The sequence below is a fragment of the Theropithecus gelada genome, chromosome 12 (genome assembly GCF_003255815.1).
Source record: "Theropithecus gelada isolate Dixy chromosome 12, Tgel_1.0, whole genome shotgun sequence".
NCBI classification, from domain to species: Eukaryota; Metazoa; Chordata; class Mammalia; order Primates; family Cercopithecidae; genus Theropithecus; species Theropithecus gelada.
Window position 1 is genome coordinate 69305513 of NC_037680.1, and position 27418 is coordinate 69332930.

The 27418-nt window shown below is 34.7% G+C and overlaps 1 long non-coding RNA gene across 1 annotated transcript; it reads left to right on the forward strand.

Annotated features, from left to right (window-relative positions):
- Positions 1–1791: 1791 nt before the first annotated feature.
- LOC112636720 lies at positions 1792–27418 on the forward strand. Its single transcript, XR_003122232.1, has 3 exons — positions 1792–1975; positions 2734–2817; positions 26088–27418. It is a non-coding gene; the product is annotated as an uncharacterized LOC112636720 (long non-coding RNA).

Below are 27418 nucleotides of genomic sequence, written 5' to 3' on the forward strand. Positions count from 1 at the left end.
GTTCAAAATTAATTAAAATGATGTTTGTATGAGCCCATTATGGCATTAAATCAATTCCACTAAGTAGTCTGGGGAAAACCTTGTGTTATCAGATCCCTCTTATGTTCTGCCATTTCTGAGAAAAAAGATGTTCATTGCAAAGTGATATGAACACTGGAAAGGTACTAATTTCAATTTGATTCTAATTGGATGAGTGACATGGGTAAGTGATTCTTAGCATTTGTTTCTTTTTCAGTAGTATGGAATTTAACTAGTTCTCAGCATGTTAGTGAAGACTGAATGAAAACATGCATATATTTCCATGTATTATAAATATTTTAAAATGCAAAAAATTATTCTAATGAATATATAAATGTAAAGCATAACAATAATAATACAAAGGCACCCATAAAGTCATCATCTAATTTAAAAACTAAAACAGTAACACTTGAATCTCCCCCTGCAACATCTTTCCCGAATTGTGTGTTTTTTTCTTCTGCTTTCAAAATTTTTGTTTTATCATATGTCTGCATAAGATTGTATAGCTTTCCTTGTTTTAAGCTTTTTAACTAATATATTGTAGTTGTATTATTTGTGTTTTGCTTTTTTTAACTTAACATTATGGTTCTAAAATTCAGTAATGTGTTGGGCAGGTATAATTTGTTTATTGTTAAACTCTTTGACATTCGACTATATAAATTTCAATTTGTTTATTGACTCCTTTGTCTATAGATATTCTGCTATTTCTGTTTTTGCTGTTACAAAAATAATGCTGTTTTAAATTTTATTTTGTATACTTTCTTGAGGCATGTGTTTGAGTTATTCTAAGGTAAAAAAATAGAAGAAATTGCTGGGTTATAAGATTGTCACATGCTCGAATTTACAAGATAATGCCAAATCATTTTTCAAAGTAATTGTACCTATTTATCCTACCGGTGTGAGTATACTGACGCCCACAGAGTTGCTTACCCTGCCAAAGGTTAGTGTGATCGAACAATAATTTTTGCCCATCAAATGGCATAAAATAAAATCTCAGTGTGCTTTTAATTTGCATTTTCTCTGTTTAAAAATTGTTTCTTTTTTAACCGTTTATAATTTGCTTTTGTTGAAATGCTTGCTTATTTTTTTGCCCTCCCATTTTTCCTATTGGATTGCTTTTCTCATTAATTTATAAGAATTTTATATGGTTTAGATATGAATTATTATATTACTGAAAATATCTGTATCACTTTGTTGTATATTTTCTACTTCATGTCTTATGATGGATGAAAGTTTTAAATTTTATTGTGTTGAAGTTAACACTTTTAAATTTTATAGTCAGCATCTTTAGTAACCTCTTTATAAAATTTTCCTTTACATAGATATCATAAAGATACATCTCTATAATTTCTTCTATTTTTTGGCATATGTACATTAAGTCATTTTATCTTTTTTTTGTAATAAATTGCAGTTATCTATGAAATAAATAATTTTTAAAATTATATATGCTTTCTTTAAAAATTGATCTTGGCATGCTTCACTATGAAGTTTGAGGCTTCACTGCACATTGTACTGAAATTATGTATAAAACAGTGGTTCTCAAAATCTCTGAGTTCATGACCAACTTTAGTGTCTCAGGTTTTTGTTTTTTTTCCACAAAACACCTAAGTTAAATAAAAACCAAGCACAAAGCTAACAGCTTCATGTATTAAATAGTAAGCTCCCACGTTAGTAGTTAGTTGTAACTTGCATGGTGCCCAATAGATGTCACTCTGTTTTCCTAGAAATTTTAAAATATCCCTCAGTGCTCCTGTTAATTCATGGTAGTGCCCCAAGGCACTTTGGCACCCAGTTTGGGAACCGCAGTTTTAAAGGTCATAAATTGAATGAAAACGATAGCAAAGGTGGAGGTTTTTAAAGAGCTATTTATAGGTCCCTGGACAGCATCTTTTTTCAATTAGGCAGCCACCTTTTTGCCCTATGCCATAACCTGTGTCTGTAACTTCCTCTAATTGGGGTGAGTAAGAGATTTCGTTATGTATATAATAGCTGAGAATATAGTAATAATGGCTTAAATCATGGTTATTTTTAAACTACTAACATTTAGAAGACAAAATAAAAATGCTTTGCAAAGGATAGAGGTTTTAGTGTAATTAGCGGGGAATAATAAAATGATTTGATAGGGCCACTCAGTTTTGTATAACCTTGGTGCTTTCAGTCTGAATGCAGAGCATGGATGTTGTAATCCAGCCTTTATATGGCTTCCCTGAAGAAGATTTAATTTATTTGGCCTCTTGAGAAACACATTTGGTGTTGTAATATGGTTTGCTTCCAGGTTCTATCTCCAAGGATGATTTGACAAAATCACACATAAATTTATTTTCAGGGCACACAATTTCCCTTTTAGGGAACTCACAGAGGTAGAGAGTAATACAATAACCACATGTGAATATTCAGTAAGTGAGGTCCTCATAGATCTTATGTGTATGACACTATGTGTATAATTTTGTTAATCACTAGATGTATGAGACAAGAAATTTGAGGAACCTTAACTAGAGATTAAAACAGGGATTTATATCAAAGAAATATTTAAATGCCTTGTTTACTATTTAAATACCGGCATGGTAAATCATTGAAAAAATGTAAAAAGCATACAATTTGGGAATATTCTAAACCAAGAAGAATTTGTTATTCTGGTTGATTTTTTTTTTCAGGCTCCCACAGGCAACTTACCTTTATCTCTTTGTGATTTTTATTTCTTGTTAAAATATACAGGAATAGTTCAGCAGATTCATAGAACTGAATGATAAAATTGTATTACGAGATGCACTGGTACTCAATGTGACCTTATCAAGTGAGGTGAGCCATTCGTTAATTCAGATAATGGAGCTTATTATCACAATCTTTTGCTTATGCTATTGTTGAGCTTAACTACTTATTCATATTTGAATATGCATATTGAGATAATATCATTTCATTAATTTCAGTACTGAACACTAATCCTTCTAAGAGTAATTGTGAAAGTTTCAGATTGTACTATTTTTAACTGTAGTTAAAATATACTTAAAATTGTATGTTATCTTCATATATGCTTGAATAACTTATAAGCAATTGAAACTTTCAATTATAGTATACTGTTGAAGCAAATCAACTAATATATACACACATCCATTAGCAATAGTAGATAATTTTTGTAGATGTCCAGCACAGTTCTTCATATTCATCAGCTAAGTTCCTTTTCCCTCTTAATTATTAATATTTTTTCTACTGCTCTTTGTATACTTATTCCTTCCTCTTTAGCTCCAATCCTTACAATCTATTCTTAGCATAGCAACTAGAAGAATGTTTTTAAACATAAACCAGATGATGTCACTCCGCCCCACAAAACTTCCACTGTTCTCTGTCACACATAGAAAGTAAGAAAAAAAAAATATTGAAAATCTACAAAGACTTTCTATGATCTGGTCCAGGCTCTCCCTAAAATTTCATATAATTTCCAGCTGCTAGGCCTTGCTGGCTCTCCTTCAATTTCTTTAGCCTTTTCGCTACTATAAGACTGGGTTTTGGCTCAGGTATTTCTTTTTTTCATAGTTTGCCTTTGTCTAGATTACTCTTCCAATAGATATTCACAATTCCATCATCACTTCTATATATGTGCTAAAAGGTTTCCTTGTCCAAAATAGCTTCAGTGACCACCTGATCCAGAGTAGTCTTGATCAAAACTTTCTTTTCCTTTTTCTCACCACTTGATATTTATATCAAACATTTATTTGTGTACTTTACATGTTTGTTGGTTTGTTTTCTGCAGTAGCATTATGATGACCATATTATTTGATGCCCCCTAAAATACTTTTGTGAATGACGGGGAAAGCTAAAATAATTAAGTATATAATTTTGACATAGGCACTATTGACAAAAAACAATTGGTGTTATGATAGTGTTAAATCTATGAAACAGTACTATTCAAAAGTTATTTTCTAAAACTAAAAACAGCATATGTATATGAAACACCAAAAAGTTCCCTATATTTATCATTGGAAGATTTACAATAGTGTAAGTAGTAATTTATTTAATATATTTTTGATTCTTTAATTAATTTTATAGTATCCAACTCTAATACAATGCCAGTGGTATTTGTTCAAAATATTTTAATGTTGTTTATTTATTTTTAGTTTGCCTAAAAATTATCTTCCACGAACATTTTTGGTTAATAAATTTGAAAATACTGAAACCCTCATCTCAATCTCTGTGAATCCTAAAGTTTTTAATTGAGAAAATAATTTTCTTCTAGAGAATGAAGTAGCTTGTAAGCTTGGAGACATTTCTGCTAAATAAATAATGTTATCAAGTCTATTTTCTTCAATTTGAAATATATAAATATTTCAGCTCGTATATTTTTGCAGATGCTATACTTTTGCCTCCAATTATAATTTTTGACAAATATTTTAGAAGTCAAAACTTGTCTTCTATTTTGTTATTTAAAATTCTATAGACTACTTTTGTAAACCTTGACACTATCAAATCATAGTCAACTTCAGTTTGAAATTGGCCTCATGATCCCCCTGCCTTGGTCTCTCACCGTGCTGAAATTACAGGTGTGAGTCACCGCGCCCGGCATAGCCTAGTAATTTAGTTATTACAGTTTTATTACCACAGCGAATGCTATACCAAAATTTTCATTTGAATTATTAACACAAAAAGAAATAATTTTGTGATAAACTTTTAAACTGAATTTTCAATAGTATTCACAATCACATTAAATGTTTCACCTTTTACAGAATAAACTTCCATGAGTTTTATTTGTTAACATTTATTGATACACACAATTAATAAAGCATGTAAGTAATAAACTGAAATTACTTAACTGGTTGAGAAATTTTTTTTTTTTTGCTAGCAGAACCAGCACATTAACAGCAGTATCTTCAATTTTCACACATGAACAAGAAAACTTTGAAGCAAAAATGAGTCTATTTAATTTAGAACAATGATTTTTATTTGAAAAGTCATGTTGCACAGAATGGTATAGAATGAATTTTCTGAAGATATATATGTTAAATCAGGGCTTTCAGGCACAGTCTGCTTAAAATTTTGGAAACAGATACTTTTTTGTTTTTTGTTTTTTGTTTTTGTTTTTTTTCAGTACATTTGTGTCTTCTAATTTTCTCATAGTAATATCACAGGGTCCCCATAGGTGATACTGAATATGGGCAACTGTTTTCTTTTTTAACCTGTTGTCTTAGTGTTCCCTAAAACAAGGGTTCCCAAACCCCCCAGGCCACGGAGAGGTTCTGGTCTGTGGCATGTTAGGAACCAGGCCGCACAGCAGGAGGTGAACAGCAGGTGAGCAAGAATTACCACCTGAGCTCCACCTCCTGTCAGATCAGCGGTGACATTAGATTTTTGTGAGTGTGACCCCTACTGTGAACTGTGCATGTGAGAGATCTAAGTTACAGGTTCCTTAGTTCCTTATGAGAATCTAATGCCTGATGCTCTGAGGTGGAACAGTTTCATCCTGAAACCATCCCCATACCCTGTCCACGGAAGAATCGTTTTCCACAAAACCGGTTCCTTGTGCCAAAAAGGTTGGGGACTGTTGCCCTAAAATACAAACCCTAGGCAAAATTTTTATAGTAACTATGTTATTGATTGTGCAACTCAAGAAATTCTTGAGGTTGGGAAGAGGATGAGAAGTTAGTAGGGGAAGGAGGCAAAACAAATATAAGGAGTGGCATATGAAACAGGTCAGAACTTTGAGACAAACAATTTCTCTGTCTAGTGAGCCATCTTCCAAGGGGTTGCTTCTCTGACTATTTACCTTGGGGGAATCAGGGAGAAAAAAAAATATCTAGTTTGTCTCGTGCCTTCAGTGTTCATCCCAGAGAGCATTAATTCCTCTAGTATCTTATACTTCAGCAACAATCAGGGACCCAGGGAAAGAAAAGGAAGGACTTCCAATGTAGGCTGAAGTAAGGCACCCAAAGGGCATATCCAGCAAGGTTTTCAGTCTGTTGAAATGAGAGTGGGCACAGGATGGGAATATTACCAGCCATTGAGTGCCACCCCATTTAGAAAGCAAAGCAAGTGTGCAGAGATGGGTCATGCATAATCTGAATTTGGTACAATCCATTCATTGTGCAGGTCAGATCTGCTCACACTGTACTACGATATTCAATCCTTACCTTCAATTCTTCCCTAAGAAGAAGCATAAAAATTCAATCTTTAAGTATTATTGTGAACTGCTACGTCCTTAAACAAACACCAAACAGACAACTTTATATGATGTTATCCAATGAAGTTACAGCTGGCCACCTTCAGCTATAATTTTGGTTCTTACTGAATGAGGTGATCCAGACCTTGGATTTAGGGGTTATTATTCTTAAGTTACTTTGAGCTTCTGGACATGTGTTCTATGCAATTAACATTTTTGATTATCACTGGATAAAAAGCACCAAGACATATCCCAGTGAGTCTACTGGGTTCCAGACATATTTCTTTTTGCCCTCACTGTGTAGTAGCAACTATATCTTCTCATGATTATCAGGATTGATGACTCCCACTAGTACATTCCAGCTGCACCAGGATTAGGAGTTCAAGGTACTTCATACATTTCTTCTCCACTTGGAAAATAACATCTCTAAACTAGCAAAGTCTAAGGCGGGATGGAAAGCACCATATTTTGAGCATGGGAATATGCTAAAAATAACTGGGAATAATGGCAAGCAGGGATCCCACTTCTACTCCTTGCCTCCCAGACCTATGCTTCAGTACATATAGTGTACACTAGAAGACAACACCCTGGTATTTTTTCTCTGAGCTGGCTCCTTAACTGAGTCTTTATTCTATCAGTATGATAGAATACAAGTAGTAAGCCCCACGAGTCCTGTGATTATCTATTCGTCATCATACCTCTTTTGTAATAAAGTAGGCTCCTTGTTTTAAAGCAATGCCACATGAAATGCTCTGTTGAGATGTCAGGCATTTTTTAAGCCTTTAAGTGATGGTGTTGATTGAAGAACTGTGCAAAAAAGGCAAACTCATGTCCAGATTGTGCATTTTTTTTCTGAAAAGGACAATCATTATCCCATTTCTGGTGGAAGGGGTCTTATTTCATTGATCTGTCACCAAGTGGCTGCTTAAACGCCCGAAAAGTAGTGACTCTGCAATGATATGCATTGCTCTCAGGCTGGACATTCAGCAATGGTAGCAATAGATCAGCCTTAGTGAAGATGAATACATGTTATCACCCTCATGCATAGCCTTAATCCTTCTGCTATGACCACCCTGTTCATGTGCTCATTGTGCAAGCATTGCAATAGTCATCCTGTCTACCTTGTTGAAGAGATGCTCCCTGGAAATGGGTTCTCTCTGGAAGAAATTAATATTAGTTACACATATGTGCATGTGTTGTGCCCACTCCTGTAGGATCTTCCATATACTTCCTTCCCAGAGTTCTTTAGCCCTGACTTATTAGTCTTTCATTTGAGGACGCTGACCATTGAGTCATGCCACTGCCACAACCCAGGAATCAATATATTATCTGTACCTTTCATCATCTCTCATTTCATGCAAAACGAATGACTGAGTTGACTGCTCAAAGCTCTGTTCACCAGGAGAAGTTCCCTTTGTTGCTGTCTCTAAGGCCAATGCTGACTGGGACTGAAATGTGGTAGTGGTCCACTGCAAGCTTGCACCAACATTTTGGGCTGTCTCTTCTGTTAATCAGATCAATTTCTTTCCTTCTTCGATGTTGCACATGAGGAACTTCCTGTTGCACATTTTGCCTTCTATGATTATATATCATTTGCTTACTTAAAATATTTATTGCTTTTCCCTTTAAAATATAATGTAAGCTCTATGAGGGTTACTTTTTCAATTTTTTATTAACTGATAGGTCTTTCTTGCCTAAAAGGACCTGGCATATAGTGCTGTATACATTCAATAAATGTTTGGTAAAAGAAAGAACAAATTAACTCTATCTCCTTTCTCTGTTTCAATTTTGTTCATGGTACTATTCACTATGCAACATTATATATTATAATATAATGCTTTTTTTCAGTCTTTTCCTCCTCCACTAAAATATAAAACACACAAGAGGTTGTCTGATTTGTTTAAAGCATTATCCCCAGCACCTGTAGAACAGCCTGCTTTGACCAATCTTTGTTGCATTAATTAGCAAATAAACAATGTTTTTCTCATTCCCTGTCACCAGGTAACACCCAATGCCCTGTATGTTATATAACAGGTGCTCAGTGAAAAAGTTGTAATACAAAATAAATGCATCAAAATTCTCGCCTCTGGCTCAGAGGTGGCCTCTCTCAATACTACTCTGATCTTTCAGAAGTAGAATTGACAAGAACTAACAAGATAACTTTGCCTCCTTAAACTTGTTCCTCAGGAAGTTTCAAAGGAAAATTCAAATAATTTATCTGCCAAAAAAGACTAGACATTCTCAGTTTTTTTACACACATAACTTTTATATCGAATCCTGTCGATTTATAGTTTAAGGTTTTCATGATTCCTATTACCTTATTTCATTGGGAAAAAACAAAACAAAACAAAGAAAAAGCCGGAAGTCAATATCTTCTGACGTGACGTGGGAAGCTATGAGGCTCCTTTGTTACCTTTACTTCACCTCAGACATAGAAAGAATTACATTCTTAAAGGATATCACATTTTTTAAAACACTTGTATTTTATTATATGCATATCTGAAATAGAAAATCTGACAAGAGGACAGCCACGGAAAATTTCCCCTATCATTACGTAGAAGATGAATATGGAGTTAATTTTCACTTTTGACACATTATATTGAGATTTTAAAATTCATTCTCTGTAAGTTGGGTTTGGAAGAAGTCGAATCTCACAGTATCATTTGAGGACAGCTCTATGAATATTTGTGAAAAATGAATCTTTTATTTGCCTTGAAAATTATGATTCAATTTGATGAAATGAAAAAAATTTATGGATAATGTTTAATCACGACTGTCATATAAGAGCTAAGCTGTCAGCAGGATGCTCTGACACCTAGAGTTAGTCACTTCCAGCTGAGAGGAGCCACACAGCTTCTAATAACTTAGGAAGCTGTGACTTGATATTCTGGCTCATTTAATAGATTCATTGTGTTTCATGTTCTATATGGAATTCTGTTTGAAACCAGCCTAAATATGTTTTCATGTTTAATGTCATTATGTTCTTTATACATCTACTTTTTAAAATGAATGCAGAAATATTTTCCCAAAATTTAAAAAGGCCTTAATTGACATGAACATCATTTTGACCATGAAGCTTAAAGAGATGTTTTGTTTAGTTAATCAAAATGTGATTACAACGATAATGTTATATATTCAGTCTTTTTCTGGGAACTATAGAGTTATCAACAATATATGGTTCACGTCCTCTACCCCTGAAGAACTCCTAAGTGGAGAGAGAAAAACTATGAACTCTACAGTGTGGCGTATGGAACATATTTACTTGTGAATGTATATGGCAAAGACTTGGAACGGTAGCACTGATTTTAAGTATAATAATTAAATAAAAGTGATTATTTTGCTTTTTTTTTCTCCTTATTGTCTAGGAACTTTTGATCTTCTTTCCTCCCATTTATTAAGCTACATGCTTATTATTTCCTTGTGTCTTAGCAATAGCCAGACTTTAATCCAATTGGTCATTTATTACTTTCAATTCAGTGTGATTCTTTTACTCTTCTCCTACTCAATATTTTTCAGTATTTTGACAAAAATTTAGACAGTATGCCTATTAATTTTGTAGATGCTATAAAACAGTAATTTTTACATTTTATAACAAAATTCAAATTTAAAAATGAACAAGCAGTTTGCAGATATTTAAATAGCAAATGCGCATTTAACAAGAGTAAGTTTTGTACTTGGTTACAAAATACCAATTTCTCATGTAAATAAAGGATTTTTTAACAATAGCATTGTGAAAAAGAATTGAACCTGAGATCTCATATTCAGTTTAAGACAATATGATATTTTGTCCAAGAAAAAAATGTATGTTATACAAATGGAAACTGAGTGTTTAGAATACTGAGGAGGATAATTCTGTTCTCCTATAGACTGAATATTTTATGCCTGAAGTCTTATGTTTGTATATGGACACTCTACTTTCAAAACACAGGAATATAGGATTATTCATTTAGAGGCTCAATATTATTAGTATAAAATGTATGGTTGAAGAAAATATAAGTATACGGTTGAAAAAGAAAATTATAAAGCACTCTAAGCACTGAACTACAGTTTTAGGCCCAAATAAGGAAAACTTTTATCAAGAGCCAGAAATATTCAAAAACTGAGTTGACTACTGGAAGAAAATATTAATGTAGTGATCTTGGAGTTTTCAAACATGGACCAGAAAACCAAATACTAGATCTGTATTGTAGAAGAGACTTAGGCAATGTTTAGTTAGTTGAAGTAAATGTTCTTAAGTATGAAATTCAGTGAGTCTATCATATCACATATATATATCTATATACACACACATATATAAATATTCCTTTTATTTTCCCCCAACCAACAATAAATATGTCAGTTCTCATATCAGAACTGCAATCACTTGTTCATCTATTTGCTTTTATTATTTTTGCATAACATTGTTAAACTGTTTTTCAAAACTATAGTTACGGGGTAGAACACTAATATACTTCTCTCTTCCAAAATCCCCTTTGTAATTTATTATGTGAAGTTTGTTTTCTTTATAATGCACAGTCTTTGCAACTTAGTTTCCATACTTTGTTTATTTATATTAACACTTGAGTCATGCTAACTCTCTAATCACTGGTATTCAAACCCAAAATTTAATTTTTTGCTTATCTTAGCCTATTTCACCTCTCCAAGCCCTCTGTCTCTATATTCAACCATGCTTCAAGACGTATCTTCGGGTGTACAACTTCCAGAGAACCTTCGGGAATACTGAAACCAAATTTTTTTTCTCATTTTCAAATCTCTACTATGCTTAATAAAACATTATTACCACCCTATTTACTTTCATGTACAGATCCATGAATAAAAAATTATCCCTGAACTTCATGTCCAGAGACCTGGGTTCTACTTAGGACTCTACTTCCATTTAGCTGTGTAGCCTCAATAAAGCATTGAAACTTTCTGTATGACAGGAACTTTATCCATACAGTAAAGATATATTTCAATTATAATAAATATTGAATGAAACTTCTTTGCCTTAGGAGTATTCTTATATTGTCGACTTGTTTAATTATTGTAATATAAATTCCTCATGAGAAGAGTGGTCTTCCATTGCCTTGTTTCCCCATAATACTTAGCATTTAACTATTCACAAAATTTTTGCTTGTGTACTTTCAACAAGTAGAAGGTCGAATAAATTTAAAACTAACAAGTATTTTATAGTTTCATTCAGTCTTTGTATTTGCTGACACTTTGATATATTTTCATTCCTCAAAATAATTTCAGTATCAAGACTTTTAAATATTTTTTCAGGATATTAATGAGATGTCTCAATCCTAAATATTATTTTCCTTATAAATGTTGTCTAAAGAATTTATTTTATGTATCTTAAAATTATCCTTACAGTATAAACAATGGTTTATTCCCCTAAACTTATCATATGACCATACTGAGCAAATAAGAGAAATGCAATGCATTATTTTACTCATTGATCACGTGAATTGCCTCCAGTTTCGAATCTCTGTCCTCGTTTATTTTTTATTTTTATTTATTTACTTTTGAAACAGGATCTCTGGGTCTTGCTGTCACCCAGGATGGCATTCAGTGGCACGATCATAGCTCACTGCAGTCTCAAATTCCTGGGTTCAAGTGATCCTCCTGCCTTGGCCTCAGAGTAGCTGACACATGGAACCACAGACACACACCACCACTCCCTGCTGATTTTTTTTTTTTTATTTGTTTGATTTTTAGTAAGAGGCAAGTTCTCACTACATTGATCAGGCTGATCTTAAACCCCTTAGCTGAAGCAATCCTCCTGCCTCAGCTTCCAAGTGCTGGGATTACAGGCATGAGCCACTGCACCCAGCCTGGCCTTACTTTTTAATTCAGAAATTAACTATACCACTTTCAAACAAGATAATATATCAACCTCTAGTAACAGATTTCTTCTGAAGAGGTGCTCCTAACAAAACCTGGAAATGACTCTACCCTGGCACCTGCTGAGGGGCTCTGCTTGTCAATGGCGTGGCTTTCACTGGAACTCGATGATAAGAGACACGTGATTATCCCTATGTGATATCCACGATCTAATCCTGTCCATTCTAGGTGCTTCTGATGTTCCACCTTAGAATAATTGAATCCTAATGGATAATGACCAATTACTCTTCACTCATTAGTTTGAGGAGTGGTGTCCTCACTCATATGAAATGGAGGACTTGCATGCTTATTTTCAATAAACTAACAGGCATGGCTACCTGTCACCACTACTAAGGAGGAGTCTTTGCCAAATTAGAAGTACTATTTCAGGTATTTGTGCATGTAGATTCACTGTTGAAAGAAAATGATCTATTGTCATTCCTGACATCCCATCTTGCTTCTGCATAATATTTTCAATCTACAGAAAAGAATAAAGAGAAGATAGATCTCTTTAGTGTGTTGTTCTTTTATAGCTGCCTGATACTAAAGCAGATTTCAAAAGTTGCAGGCCATCCTTTTTTTCAAACATAATTAGAGGAGTTAGTCAAACATGTATGCATATTGTAGCTGTCAACTATTGCCAAAAACACAAAATTTCAGAGGCACAAAATTTCATTGGCCTACAAAATAAACATTTGCTTTTGATCCACCCATGGTCAACTGGGACAGCTCATTCAAATCCCACTCTTGGAATGGTTCCACAATTCCACTGGATGGCTCTACTATCCGGTCTGAGTCTACCTGAGCTTAGTTAGGGAAGCTTGGCTTCACCTAAGTTCATTATTCCTGAAGGGATAGCAGCTACCCCAGGGTATCTTTTCTCACAACGCTAACAGAGCAAGAGGGAAGAATGAGATGTCTTTGAAGGTTTAGGCTAAAAACTGGTGCACTTTCACTTCCAGCAATATTTTTTGTTTAAAAATAAATCAAATCGAACAACAGTGAAGTAAAGGGACAGGAACATGTACTCCAACTTTAGTGGGAGGAAGTTAAAGTGCATGCATATGGTGTTTGTTTAAGGTTTAAAGATCCTTTTGATAAAAACAACAAATCATAAAAACACTCTAATAGATGAAAGACAGATCCTTGTTACTTACAACTCCAAATTTTCCAGGCAGGGCCACCTAGGGAGCTGCATCCAGAGAAAGGGTAACAGCAAGCTGAAGCTATGGTGGGGCAATTTATGTATAACAAGTATAGTGGATTCAGCTACCTTCCCAGGATGCTTCTGTATTGGCTAATTTGAACAATTTCTCAGGCTGGAGGGCTTAGGGAGTGTGTCTATTTGCCTGATACCTGGACCTGGGGCTATTGAGGGGTCTACATAGTGGCCAAAAGTTTGAAAGCTCAATAAGGGCAGTGGTTGGCTTGGGGAGTGGACTTAATCAGCTGCCAAGAAGGGGAAGTTACTACCCTCTAGCCAGGACCTCTAACCTGGTTCCAGACAGTGATTAAACAACAGCAAAAACTGTGTTACAATCTACCCCTTAAAGTCTTGACATCAGTTTTGAGCTTGATTACTTGGCATATTTCAATGGCCAAGTAGGAGTAAAGACTTTCACCAAGTAGAGTATAAATTGTCCAAAAGAGCATAGAAAACATTTTATTATGGGAGTAAATAGGGGAAAAACATGTAGAAGAATGAAGAGTCCTTGTAGGCCAGTCCATCACCAAGGTCTCCATTTTATGGCATTACTAAGAAAACAGAGCTGGAATTTCTGGGGGCCCTAACAATATCTTGGGGGAGTTGTAAAATCTTTTAAAAGTATCAATTATGTGGTTTTACCATAATAATACCTTGGGTCAAGGTGGTAGTTCCAGTAGTTATCTTGTAGAGGGTATATAGTTAGTAAAGCATATGTAAAGGTTAGTGATATTTGTTTGAAACCAAGGGAAGAGGTGGTTGTGGTCATGTTCAGAAATGCAGAGTGGGAGGTCGTGATGGTGAGTTGAAGTGGGAAGAGTAGGAGAGGGCACTGGGAAATGGGAGTTTCACTCTCCAAGGGATTCAATGGGTGGACTGATATGAGGTAGTTTCCTTTCTGGGGAAAGTAATAATCTTCATTAATGTTTAGAAAGGCACAGATGGTAGTAACTGCTACGAGTTCTTCCTTAAGGCATAGGAGTTTAGGAGTGTATGTTTTTACAGAGAGCCATGAGTACACACAGAAGCCAGAGGTATCTAACTTTCAAAATAGCAAAGGGAATTGGGAACAATATTTAAAATTAGTGTTACATATGTTGGGCCTTGAATTAAAAAATCAAATTCTGGGGCAAGATACAGATGCATTTAGGAATTCATTTGTCATTTTGTAACTTATATAGGGGTTCTTTGATAGGTCCAATTAAGTCTCCCAATTAAATTAGCTGTTTGGGACCTATCTCAGACAGAAAAGTTCCATTGAATGCCTTTTGTAAGAGCCCGCTATTGTGCATTCTGGGATGCGAAATGTGTGACTTAGTCACTATTAGTAATGTCTGACACTTCAAATGGAATAAGAAGCATCCCAGGAAGACTCTGTATTGTGGCCTTAGTATAAACAGCAACATGTGTAACCTTGATTTATATTTTGGATACTTGTGAAGCAAGAGATTTTCAAAGTTCTTTACTCTGAAGGGGACAACTCTCAGACAATGGTTCAAAAGCTTGCAAAAATGTGGAGATAGAGCCATTTGCTGACCATGGTATCTAAGATGTTAAGATGACATAAGATATCTAAGATCTAAGGTGTTAAGATGACTACCTAGTTTGACCAAGCGACCAGACTCTTGGGTTTCATTCTTTATCTGGAACATTCTGGGTAAAAATTGGAAAGCAGCAATATTTCCCTGTACTCCATAATGTATGATAGTGCCAGTACTATTGTACACTCTACAAACTCCCACTGCTGTTCACTCACTTAATCACAAGCGGCTCCCAGATATCCAAAGGGCTTGGAAAAGGGGTAACCTCCAACACCATGGCATCTGGCAAGCGATTGAGGACATTGGAGGACATCCGCTCTTGCAAGTGGAATATGCCAGAGGGCTGAGATTTACTCCATTCTACATCAAGAAGTCCTTTGTAGCTGTGCCCAGTTTGTCTGGTTCTGCTTCTGCAACTCAAAACATAATTGGCAGCTTGATATAAAGAGTCACAAACTTAAGGTCTATAAAAGACTCTATTTCCAGGAGATACCAGTATGTGGCCAGCATGTTCCTCTCTAACGGAGACTAGCACAAGAATGAGTAGGATTGGCCAATTTGCATAATTTCATTGGCTCAGGGACATACAGGCTGTCTCTAACTGTCTGATAGCTGGCCCTAGGGTGATTTAGGCAGGTGCTTACTGGGCTCAAGTGTGAAAATACAATAAGGCAAATACTTAGCTGCTCGAAAGCGGGAACTGACCAGGCTCTAGTCAAAACCACAAAACTGGGTCAAGATAGCATTTCAAATGTACTATATTACATAGGGGTATGAGTGAACATTTGGAGCCAAAAAAATCAATCTGTTATACAATAGTCACTACTGCAAAGATTCTTCAGTGTCCAAATTATTATAATTTAAGCTGAAGAGTATGTTGGGGATAGGGGTAGAATAAACTCACCAAATAACTAATAACTAATGGCTACTAGGTAACAGAAACTATGTGAGACACTGAGCTGAAAATGACTGCTGCTTAACAATGAGATCTTTCCTGTTTTTCATAGCCCTTTTGAAAATATGTTATTGTTAAATTTTGTATACTATACCGAAAATTAACAGGTTTTAAATATACATAATTATAGCCACTTTTAAAGTAATAGCTTAATTGACAGCAGTAATATGTTTCCAAAACCTATCTAAACTATGCTTTCTTGGCTCCTTTTTTTTTTTTTTTTCTATTTTGACTTTTTAAAACTTCCGTATTCAGTCCCTCAATCTAAACAACTATTACCTAAGTAGACTTGCAGTCAGGTCTTTATGTTCTTGTAATTTGAAACTTTTACATTTTAACAACTATTTGGAAAATCATCATCTCTTTTATTTGTTTACAATGAGTTACTTACTATAAATTTATTTATATTTTGTCATAATCAAATGTCAAAATGACTTTGTTTAATTATCTTTTTCACTTAATAATGTTTATTTCATTTTTTTCTTTACTAAATTAATTAAAACTTCTAGGCTTTTATTTACTGAACATAGTTTGAAGATTATACAATCACATGCACCCATGTTTATTTGTATTATGAAAAATTACATGAAGTCTGTAACATGTGTTTACTTTTGAAGTAGGAAGCATGGGAAATGACAAGCTTGCTTTATAACATGTTATATTACCATGTGTCTAAAGACATATCTTCCTTTCATTCTATCAGAGACATATCTTTCTTTAATTCCATAGGCTTAGTCAAATGTCATAATTTCCAGTAATTCTAGTAAGTACTCCAATCTATCCACCAGTTCTCGACATTACACCCAATTTTCTATTTTTAAATAAAATATTGAGTTGAATATATTTCCAAACAAATAAAGCATTTATGTATTTCAGTTTAAACATAGCATTTATTCATGGTGAAAAAGAAAAATGAAGATGTGTCTGGAATTCTAGTTGTTCTTAATGACCTGGGACGAAGAAAACTTTCAGTACATGGGTTTAATTATCGATACAAAGATGTGCTGCTCAGTCCTTCAAGGAAGGACTTACAAACCAGCTTGAAACTCCTGCAGGGTGTGCCTCAACCACAGACAACCTATTAGAGGTCACACACGGGTCAGGGCAGCTCCATCTGGTGAATGAATGAGACAGAGTACAAAGGCCTTTGCCATTTTGACCTTAAGAGTGTCACTTCCGCAGGCAATACTCCATAACTCCTTGCTAGCTTTTCTGATGTTTTGTCAGACCTGCATCTTGGTTTGACTTCTTCCTTAGTCTGATACTGACATCTCTCTTCACATGTAGTGAGTCCTAATAAACATCCTGTACCCTACACTTTGCTTCTATTTTCAGAGAGCACAATTGGTGACATATCAAAGTAGGAACACTCTAGAGTCTATGATTACAGTCCTAATTCATATCTTGAATTTCAAGCATTAGCAACTTCAGGAAACTCAAGTAGGTCAGCATATTTTCACTATAAATCAAATATGCAGAGTTGATGTACAATCGTTGGCCCTTGTTGGAATTATTTAGAAAGTCCAAAGTCTCTTAGAAACCAGAAAACATGTCTATGGATTTCTGTTTATTAATGCATTAATTTAAACATCTGAACATTATTCATTCACTCACCCACTCACTCATTCTTTCAACACATTTTAATCACAGCTCTATGCTGGCTGTCTTGTTAAGTGCATGGTTACAGAGATAAATACATGATCTCTGTCATTAAGACACCTAATGATGACAGAGATAAATATAACACATAATTTTAAAAGTATGTGTATTAGAATTACTTTTAGTGTTTTATCCTATTTTTGTTTTGTCTTGTTTTGTTTTTGTTTGGCTGCTGTAACAAATTACCACAAGAATAGTGGTTTAAGACAACACAAATTTATCGCTTGCAATTCTGGAAGGATGGAAGTCCAAATTCATTCTCACCTGGCTAAAGTTAACAATTTTGGGGGGCTGGTTCTTTCCAGAGGCCTTGAGAGAATAATCTGTTTTCTTGTCTTTTTCAGTATTCAGTAGCTATCTGCATTCGTTTGTAAATAGCCTCTTCCTTTTACTCCTCCAGTTTTTCTTTCACTGTCACGTCTCTTATTCTTACCCTGACCCTCTTGCCTTCTGCTCATATGGACTCTTGTGACTATATTGGGCCTACCTAGATAACCAGGATGATCTCCAAAACCCAAGATCCTTAATTTAAGCACATCTGCAATGTCCCCTTTACCATGAAAGGCAAAATTTGTAGATTCTGAGGATTAGAACATTAACCTTGGGGGCCATTATTCAGCATACCACACTACTTAACTAGGTGGGTAGAGACAAGGGCAGGTACGAAGTCAAAATATTGCAGCTAAGAGCATCCTAAGGTATTGAGGAAGATGCTGAATAGTAGGTCAGTAAACTTTGCCAAAACACAGCTTTTAAGTAGAGTGTTGAAAGATAACTAAATGTTTGTTAGTGAAGGGTACAGCAGAGGTGAAGTATACCTTCTAGGATGACAGAGTAGCTTCTGCCAAGGCATGGAAATGACAGGAAATGTAAGTGTTCATGGAATTCTAGCTGTCAGCCACAAGACACATACTTTTCTTACACTTTATTTCAGAAAAATAGCATGTTTCTTACAATTACTAAGTACATTTAATGTAGCCATTAATTATTCCTAAATACTTTATATTTTCTATTAAAAATATGAATATAATGTAATTTAATAAATTTGGTTTATATGATGCTAAGAAAATATTGAGAGATGAGACTAAGGATCAAAACATGTGTCAAACACATTACAAGTTGTAACCACGATAAGGAACTTTTAAACCATACTGGTGATCACACAAAGTTTTTGATTTCCTTGAAGAAGTTACTTCATATAATTTGATTTTCATTTTAGAGAAATCACACAGACGGCATAGAAGAAAAGTATGGGAGAGGAGCAATAGTATAGACAGAGAAAACAGATGTTCGCCACAATCTGGCAAATATTGAACCCTGAAGGAAGAAGGTGGTAGGCTGTTGATTGAGAGGTGGTGGGACATAGAAACAACCAATTTTGGTAAATGATTTGTTGCAGGTAGTGGGGAGGTAAGAAAAGGTACAGTAATTTCAACAGCTCCCTGATTTGGGCAATTAGGAGAATGATTGTACTTTTTGTTGAGAAAAGAATCGAGGGACAGATTTTTTTTTTCAGAGGGGAATGGGTGAATAACAATATATATGCAGTGTATTTAGTTTTTGAGGCATATGTGAAATACATAAGTTTAAATATTCATCAGCATTTGTGTATAAGAGTATGAAGCCCAGGAATGAGTTTTTAGATGAAGATACATATTGAGCAATCATTCAGTGGTAATTTAAATCTAAAATGAAAAGCAAGCAAACAAAAACTGTTCTATGTGCTGTCAACATTTTGACACCAAATATGTGGGTTTTCCAACCAACCAATTATGACATTGGCTGCTTACAGTTAACACAGATCCCATAGGCTCAGACCACACACATGCAATTCAGATGCCAACTGAAATTTCAGGGTATCATCTGTGCTTCTGACCAACTATCTCTAAATCAAAGGTTCCCATGACCTCCTCCTTGGGTTGAATAATTTCATAAAACAACTCACAGAAATCAGGATAAAAGCTTACTTGCTAGCTTATCAGTTTATTACAAAAGGATACAACTCAGAAAGAGTCAGATGGAAGAAAATCACATGGCAAGGTGTCCAGGAGAGGTGTGGAGCTTCCACGCCTTATCCCAGCACCTCCACAGGTTTGCCAGCCCGGAAGCTCTCTAAATTCTCTGAACCCTGTGCCTTTGGGTTTTTATAGAGCCTTCATTCTTAGGCAATATTAACTAAAACCATTGACCTTTGCTGAATAGGTTCCCATAGTCCCTCTTCCCTCCCAGAAGGTCAGGGGTTGGGGCTAAAATTTCCAACCCTCTAATCACAAGATTGGTTCTCCCGGCAACCGGTCACCATCCTGAGGCTATCCTGGAACCCTCAGCTACTAGTCATCTCATTAGCACACAGAAAAACACTTATTATTTTGGAGATTCCAAGGATTTTAGGCACTTTGTGTCATAAATGGAGACAAAGACCAAATATATATACTTCTTAATATATCACAAAATTACAAAACCTTAAGCAGTGATAAGACAATATGAAAGAATGGCATGAATATTTCACATTGCTTATTTGGGCTGTTCTGGGTCAGCTTTCTCTCGTTTTGCAGGACTGTCCAATTTCGTGTATTATTATGAGATGCAGTGTCCTGTTTCTCACCTTGGTAGTATAAGTTGGACTAATTTTTAGTTCTCTGCCCACTGATGACCAAAGTTTTGGGCATGTGACTTCGGCTCAGCCAATCAGTTGCTCCCACACAAAACTTGAATCTGGAGTTAGAGGCACAAAGAAGAAGGGTTAGGGCTCATTTATAACAAATTTGGTGTTTTTCAGTGAGAGCAGCACCAGGACCGTAGTGTGAGGTTTCTACTGTGGTAGGGACAGAGTCCCAACCAGACTGTCTAATACTTATTTCCTGACCTCCTTTTAATTTTTTACCTCTTTTCAAAGTTTGATCCTATAGTTTGTCATTAATTCTCAAATTCTTAACATTATTCACATAAAAACCCTTTGCTGCCTCATCTAGCTATAGTTGACTTTTCTTCTTACAATTATGATTATTAAAGAAGACATATAGAATGAAAAATAGGAGAAATTAAAAAAATTGATGGTTATAGATAATACGAAGAACCTCATATTTGATAGTTACAATCAGTCTGAGCCTTTTGCATTTTCCAGTAAGAATCTTTACTTTTAACCTAAAAATTGTGAACTGCCATACTTCCTTCAAATAAAACAGCTTCATATGCAAAGAAACAAGCAATGATAGTCTTGGAATTTTCCAAGTTGGTTTGATGAAAAAGTGTAACTGGCACTACTGATTTTATTGCTTAGGAAGGGATTAATCTCTTTATAAGTTTGCTTTCACTACCCTTGCATATATTGACAAAAGTGGGTGTTTTATTCAGTTTAATAAAGAATTGTATATGTATTTGTGTGTGTATATAAGTACAAAAAGGCTTATGTAATGTATTTATATTTTTCCAATTCTGAAGGACCTTTGTGGACTATAAATATTGATTAAAGTAATATTTTTTCTCAGAAAAAAATTGCTTAACTATACCCATAAAATGGCAATTTGATGGAGTGTATGGATCTTCTGCAAATATTGCTATATAGGATTAATTTTAAAACGTAATCCAGCTCATATATCATTAAAACTTTTTCTTCAATAGTAAAAAGTTTCCATTTTCACATTACAAAGATCAAAACACATAATTTTCATATTGTTTTAAATGGAGATGAAAGATTTCCTAGATAAAATATAAAGAATACCAAATTGGAATATAAATTATTTCATGTTTATGAAAGTGTCAAAACATAATATGAATTTTCTAGTTTAGTAGATCATGTTGAGATTTTTGCCCATAAATAAACTTTTGGGTTATTTAATACGAGTTATGAACATCTAATCATTCCTCTATTCACTTCTGCCAATTTTACTTTGTGCCTTCCATGTGGCAGTAACTGCATTAAGTGTAGAATGATACATAATATAGAGATTTTTCCAGTGAAGGGCTCAAGGTTTGAGTTGATGGTAGAAATTCATTCAGTTATAAATAGGTATAAGGTAAAATAGAGAATGAATGTATAATGAGAAAATTTTAAAAAATAGAGTAAGAAACTGTAATATAAAACTTAAACGGTTAAAAGGATTTTAATAGTCCATAAAGTCAAGGATTTGTCTATTTAGAAAAGGAGCAGGCTATACCATTTATTGATATTTTCCTACTTTAATTTCAAAATAATTCACATTTATTAGAGTGGATATAATATATTGCCACAAAGGAAACTTAACATGAGGAAAACTCCTCAAGAATTATAAAGTATTATTCAATCACAAACCTGAATGACCTAAAAGGTGAAGTGCAGAGAAAGCAAAAGGCGGGTGACCTAGAAGGTAATATTACTTAAGGGAAATATTCCATCAATTTCTAGGTGCCCTTGAATGCTCACACTTTTATGTTTTTGCCGTGAGCAATAAGCTGGAGACTCTATTTTTTGTTCTTTCTATCAAAACAAGACTGATTTTCTATGTTATAATTCCCATTGCCTTAGAATTTCATTATCTGAGTTATAGTAGTTAAGCAAGTCTTTTAATTATAGCGTAAAATGCTCTAGTTACAATAGCTTAGGGAATATATTAATCACTCACTGACATTTACATATTTAAATGTCTTGTGCTCCACACACAATTCTAAAAAGAGAAAAGAGGTTTTTTAACATTTCTTAACTGAGTTACTTTAAATAAGATGATTTTAAGAGCAGTATCTGTTTATATCAAGCACCAAAACACATTGGTAGTGACAAGTTATATGTTCACTTTTATATGAATAAAGGTTAAATGTCAATTTTATTTTTTAGATTTAATAAGTAGATTTCAAGAATAAAAAATCATTTTTGAATAAAGCCACATATTTTAAAAGTCTGCTTAATACCTCCACTGACAGTCTACATTTAAGTGGAGAAGTAAATACTTAAATTTCATAATAAACAGACAATGCTTTACATTTTATTCTTAATTCTCATATAGTTAAAATTAAATGTAATATAAAAGCTGTGTAAATGTTTTTAAGTTTACATAATGAGGCAAATGAAATTGAGTACTGTGTATGCGTGTAAATGTACACGTGTGTTTTGGTTGCTGTTTATTTTTTGTTTGTTTTTCTTCAAAATCAATAGACAAATATCAAAACTTTCAGATTCACTGATGTGATAACATTTGATATTTCACTTCTATGTGTAAATAATTTGACTACAAATTTATAAGTGTGTTTTATTCAAGGGTTTTCTGATCTTTAAAAAATTCTTGCCGGGCCACAAATATTGCCAGGCTTTGTCACAATTTTTTTTTTTTTTTAAGAGGGATTCTTACTCTGTTGCCAGGCTAAAGTGCAGTGGCATGATTTCGGCTCACTGCAACCTCTGCCTCCCAGGTTCAAGTGATTCTCCTGCCTCAGCCACCTGAGTAGATGGGACTATAGGCATGTGCCACCATGCCTAGCTAATTTTTGTATTTTCAGTAGAGATTGAGTTTCACCATGTTGGCCAGGATGGTCTCGATCTCTTGACCTCGTGATTCACCGGCCTTGGCCTCCCAAAGTGCTGGGATTACAGGTGTGAACCACCATGCCTGACCTGTCACAAGTTTTTAGTGTTCTATTTTAATACCGAAATCAGATAAATCCCAAGAGAAAGACATTTCATATGTGGTAGAGTTGTCGGAAGAAATGAGAGTCTTATAAATAACTCTAAAAATTTGAAGAAATAAAGACAAAATAGTCCTATGCAGTTTGACTTAAATATGTATTCTTATTAACAGCTACTATTATGAAAACCAGAATATTGAAACATGTAGATATGGATTTTCATTAGTGACTGACATAATATATTGTTATATTACTATTTTATTGTATCAGCCAACAAATATTGATTGAGTGCTTTGTATATCCTAAGCACTATGCTAAATAAACACTGTGCCAGTATTACCTGATATAATCATATAAATATTTATTATTTCACTTTTCATATAAAAAAATTGAAGCACAGATTAAGACACTCTTAAATCATACCTCTATTGATTATCAGCACCAGGATTTGAATTGAGGTACTCTGATCCAGAGAAGCTTTTGTTTCCATGAAGTTTATGTTGGGGAAAAATAATCAAACTGCCTGTACTCAATTGTATAAATATAGGTTAGTCATAGATGATTCCAGCTGATTCAACAGAAATTTATTAAAAGGATATCACACAGGTTTCATAAAAGTTAAGCATACAGAGGAAGGAGGGCACCAGGGTACGTGCAGACCAAAGTCCAAAACCACTGTAAAAGTGGCAGCAAGGAGAACAGCACAAATTTGCTTGCTGTCACCCGCCACTAGATGCTTGTGCTTGGAGCCTTCAACTTGACTTACACTGCCACTGACATCAGCACCAGTGCTCTCTGTGTACTAGGAAGTGGACCTTGTGACCGTTGTTGAACTCGAAAGTCAGATGTCTCTGCTGTGAAATAGATACCTAATACAGAAACTGCTTCCTCATTCATTCTCTTCCAAATCATACGTTTGTAGGGTGGCTAGAGTTTCTGTTTCTCCTTGGTTCAGGCAGAATTTATGAAGCTTGCTATTTATCGTCCTAAAGATTAGAAGAATATTCATAAGGTATTGGATTGCCATAAGGTTGAACAAATCTACATTCAATTTCAAGGATTCAACATTGTTTTGTTTTCTTTTGGGATACCTCTGCAACAGTTCAAATCTTATTTCTACCCTTGGATGACCAGGTTTATAAATATTGCAGATTCTCCACTGACTGCTTTGATCCTATCTTATATATTTATGTATAGTACTTAGCATATAATAAAAGATTACACTATAGAATGTCAAAATTAGTAATTATGAATTGAGATGGTGGTATACAGTACACTAATATCTAGTGACTTGATTATTCCATGGAAAATATGTAGAGATATTAAGTGATATTTCTATCCTGTAGACATACACTTTTTTTAGCTTACAAACTGCTTTCAGCAAGCAACAGACTCTCAGGATCTGCTCCTACCAGGGTCCGACCATTTCCTCCCAGTTTTTAAAGAAACAAATTCACGTAACATTGTAACCTCCAGAGGAAAGTTCAATCTCTTTTACAGTATTGTTTAAATAGTACAGCTGAGGAAACTAAAGACAGAGAACTTAAATGCCTTGGCACTTAGTCAAGATTTACAATATACTCCTCTCTATTTAGGACCCACCAACAGGGGCTGCATTTGCATCAAAATCATGAAGGTGGCCCAGGTCATCACTGAGAAGTAGTACAAGCACTGAGGGAACGACTTCAACAAGAACAAGCAAGTGTGCAAGGAGATCCCAGCAGGAAGCCTCACAAGAAGATAGCATGCTACGTCTTGCATTGGATGAAGCAGGTTGAGAGAGACCTAGTGACAGCTATCTCTATCAAGGTGCAGAAGGAGAGATCACTGAAGTAGATTTTCATGCCAAAAAATAAATGTTGAAGCCTTTGGACTTCAGCAGTCTGTCCAAACTGCAGGTCACTCAGCCTACAGTTGGGATGAATTTCAAAACACCAGTTGAAGCCAGTTGAATCTTTCTGCTCTGCTGTAATATTTCCAGTAAACCTGGAACAACAACAACAACAAAAACAGAATGGAGGAGAAGAAGCCAAATCTCTTGGTTCACAGAGTAGCTCCTAATACTCCTTGCTGTCTGTCTCAGTGCCCAGTGGGAGGATAGTCAAAACAATATTCACACCTGTGATTCATCTCTCTACATGCAGTGAGTGTGAATCTTTATATACTGTATATTAAGGATCTGTCTTTACAGATAAAGACTAAAGCATTGAAGGAACTCCTTGTTTTGACTTATCAAAGTCCTTAAGAAAATACTAGAAAATCATAGCCATTGTTTCCAATTTTAGCTTTATATTATCACTTGAAATGTGATGAAATGTGACTGATAGATAATAATTCACTGATACCCTACAGACAATTCCCATCTTAAAATGGACCACTGGATTGAAGAATTAAATAAAATTGAGGGTTTTCCTTACATGTTTTGTTTAAAGAGCAAAGTAGAAACAACTGTTCATAAATCTTCACTGAGAATTCGCATGTGAAATAAGTACTCCTAAACATAAACAGTGACTTGTCAACCAGTTCCATAAATCATGAACAAAATATTTGTCCCGGAGAGACTATTTTTCCACCATATCTCTTGTAATAAATATAGAGCCAGTTCAGTTAAAATAGTTTAAGGGTGGGCAGTTCAGGTCTTACTGAGTGGCACTCAGTAAGAAAACCCAGCAGAACATTTACTTCTCTCTTTATTTGAGAGCATCAATGGCCAAGGCTGGCAGATCCCAGAACACTGAACAGACATTTGGTCTCCTATGGCCTGCCAGTTTTCACAGTGGGTTCCAATGCTTTGGGTCAAACCAAAACAGACCTGTTCAAAAAATGTCGGTTGGAATAGGCTAACAATAAGACAGAATAAATGTAATTATTTGCCTCATTTTTCTAGGAATTAAGTAATTTTATTATAACATTCTTGAGGGCTGGAAAATCTGAGTGTTAGGACACCAACTATCTCCGGAAAACAAGTTTTACATTTCTAATCCTGCATAATAAGCCCGGGGCCACTCTAGACCTCATTAATAAAAACCTAATGGTAAAACAATAATGAAGAAATGCCAATGCCGCACAAATCTGTTGAGACTAAAATATTTCTCACCCCAGCAGGCTTGGTGCATTTGACACTTCATGAAATCAGCCAAAGTGGAACTAAGAACAGCTCCTGGAAGAGGACTATGACATCATCAGGTTGGGAGTCTCCAGGGACAGCGGACCCTTTGGAAAAGGACTGGGAAGTGCGAAATCTGTCAGTCTTCGAAATGAAATTCTCTAGCTCCATAAACGCATTTCATACTTACAAGACACTAGGCCTACTCCTAGGGCAGCAAAATGTGGCAGCAGGCAAGCAGAGGGAAAAGAGATCATGAGGCATTTCAGAGTGCACTGTCTTTTCATACATTTCTCAATGCCGTATGTTTGCTTTTATTTTGGCCAAGCATAACAATCTGCTCAAAAAAAAAAAAAAAAAAAAAATCTGGAGAAAACAAAGGTGCCTTTGCCAATATTATGTTTCTTTTTGACAAGCCCTGAGATTTCTGAGGGGAATTCACATAAATGGGATCAGGTCATTCATTTATGTTGTGTGCAATTATAATTTAAAGATACAACCTTTGCGGAGAGCATGCTTTCCTAAGGGTAGGCATGTGCAGGACTAAGGGTAAAGCATTCTTCAAGATCAGTTAATCAAGAAAGGTGCTCTTTGCATTCTGAAATGCCCTTGTTGCAAATATCGGTTATATTGATTAAATTTACACTTAATGGATACAACCTTTAACTTATAGATGAACAAACCCCACAAGAGCAAAAAATCAAAAGCCCTACCTATGATTTCATATTTTCTGTGTAATTGGACTAAAGGATTCCTGCTTCCTTTTGGGCATAAACAATTATGGAATACTTCCAAGTATTATTTAAAATGAGGACTAATCTACAAATTCTTAGCAATACTTCGGATAATTCTAAAATTCAGTTGGACATTGTCTAATTGTTTTTTATATACATCTTTGCTAGAATTTCAAATTTTAAGTATGTGAATTTGGTTAATTAGCTGTGCAGATCAATTCAAAAACATTACTTGCCTAAATTTTAGACTATGAAGGTCATATATTCGACAAATATATCTAACATACAATTATAGATTGTTTTTCATTACAATGTCTTCATCTTATCAGAATTGTCTTTTTGACTGTTTTTAGAAAACAGAGTTTTAATTCGTAATTACGCAATAATAAAATTGTGGGAACAATCCAGCATTAATTGTATGTGGCCATTTTTACGTACATAAGGAGTCTTAAGCTTGGCCCCTTGAAATCTTTTGTACTTAGTCCCATGTCTAAAATTACTACTTTACATGTAAAGCATTTATGTTTTTCTATTCAATTTATATGATGCTAATTATAGCAATTATAACAAATATTAAAGGTTTTGAAATAGAA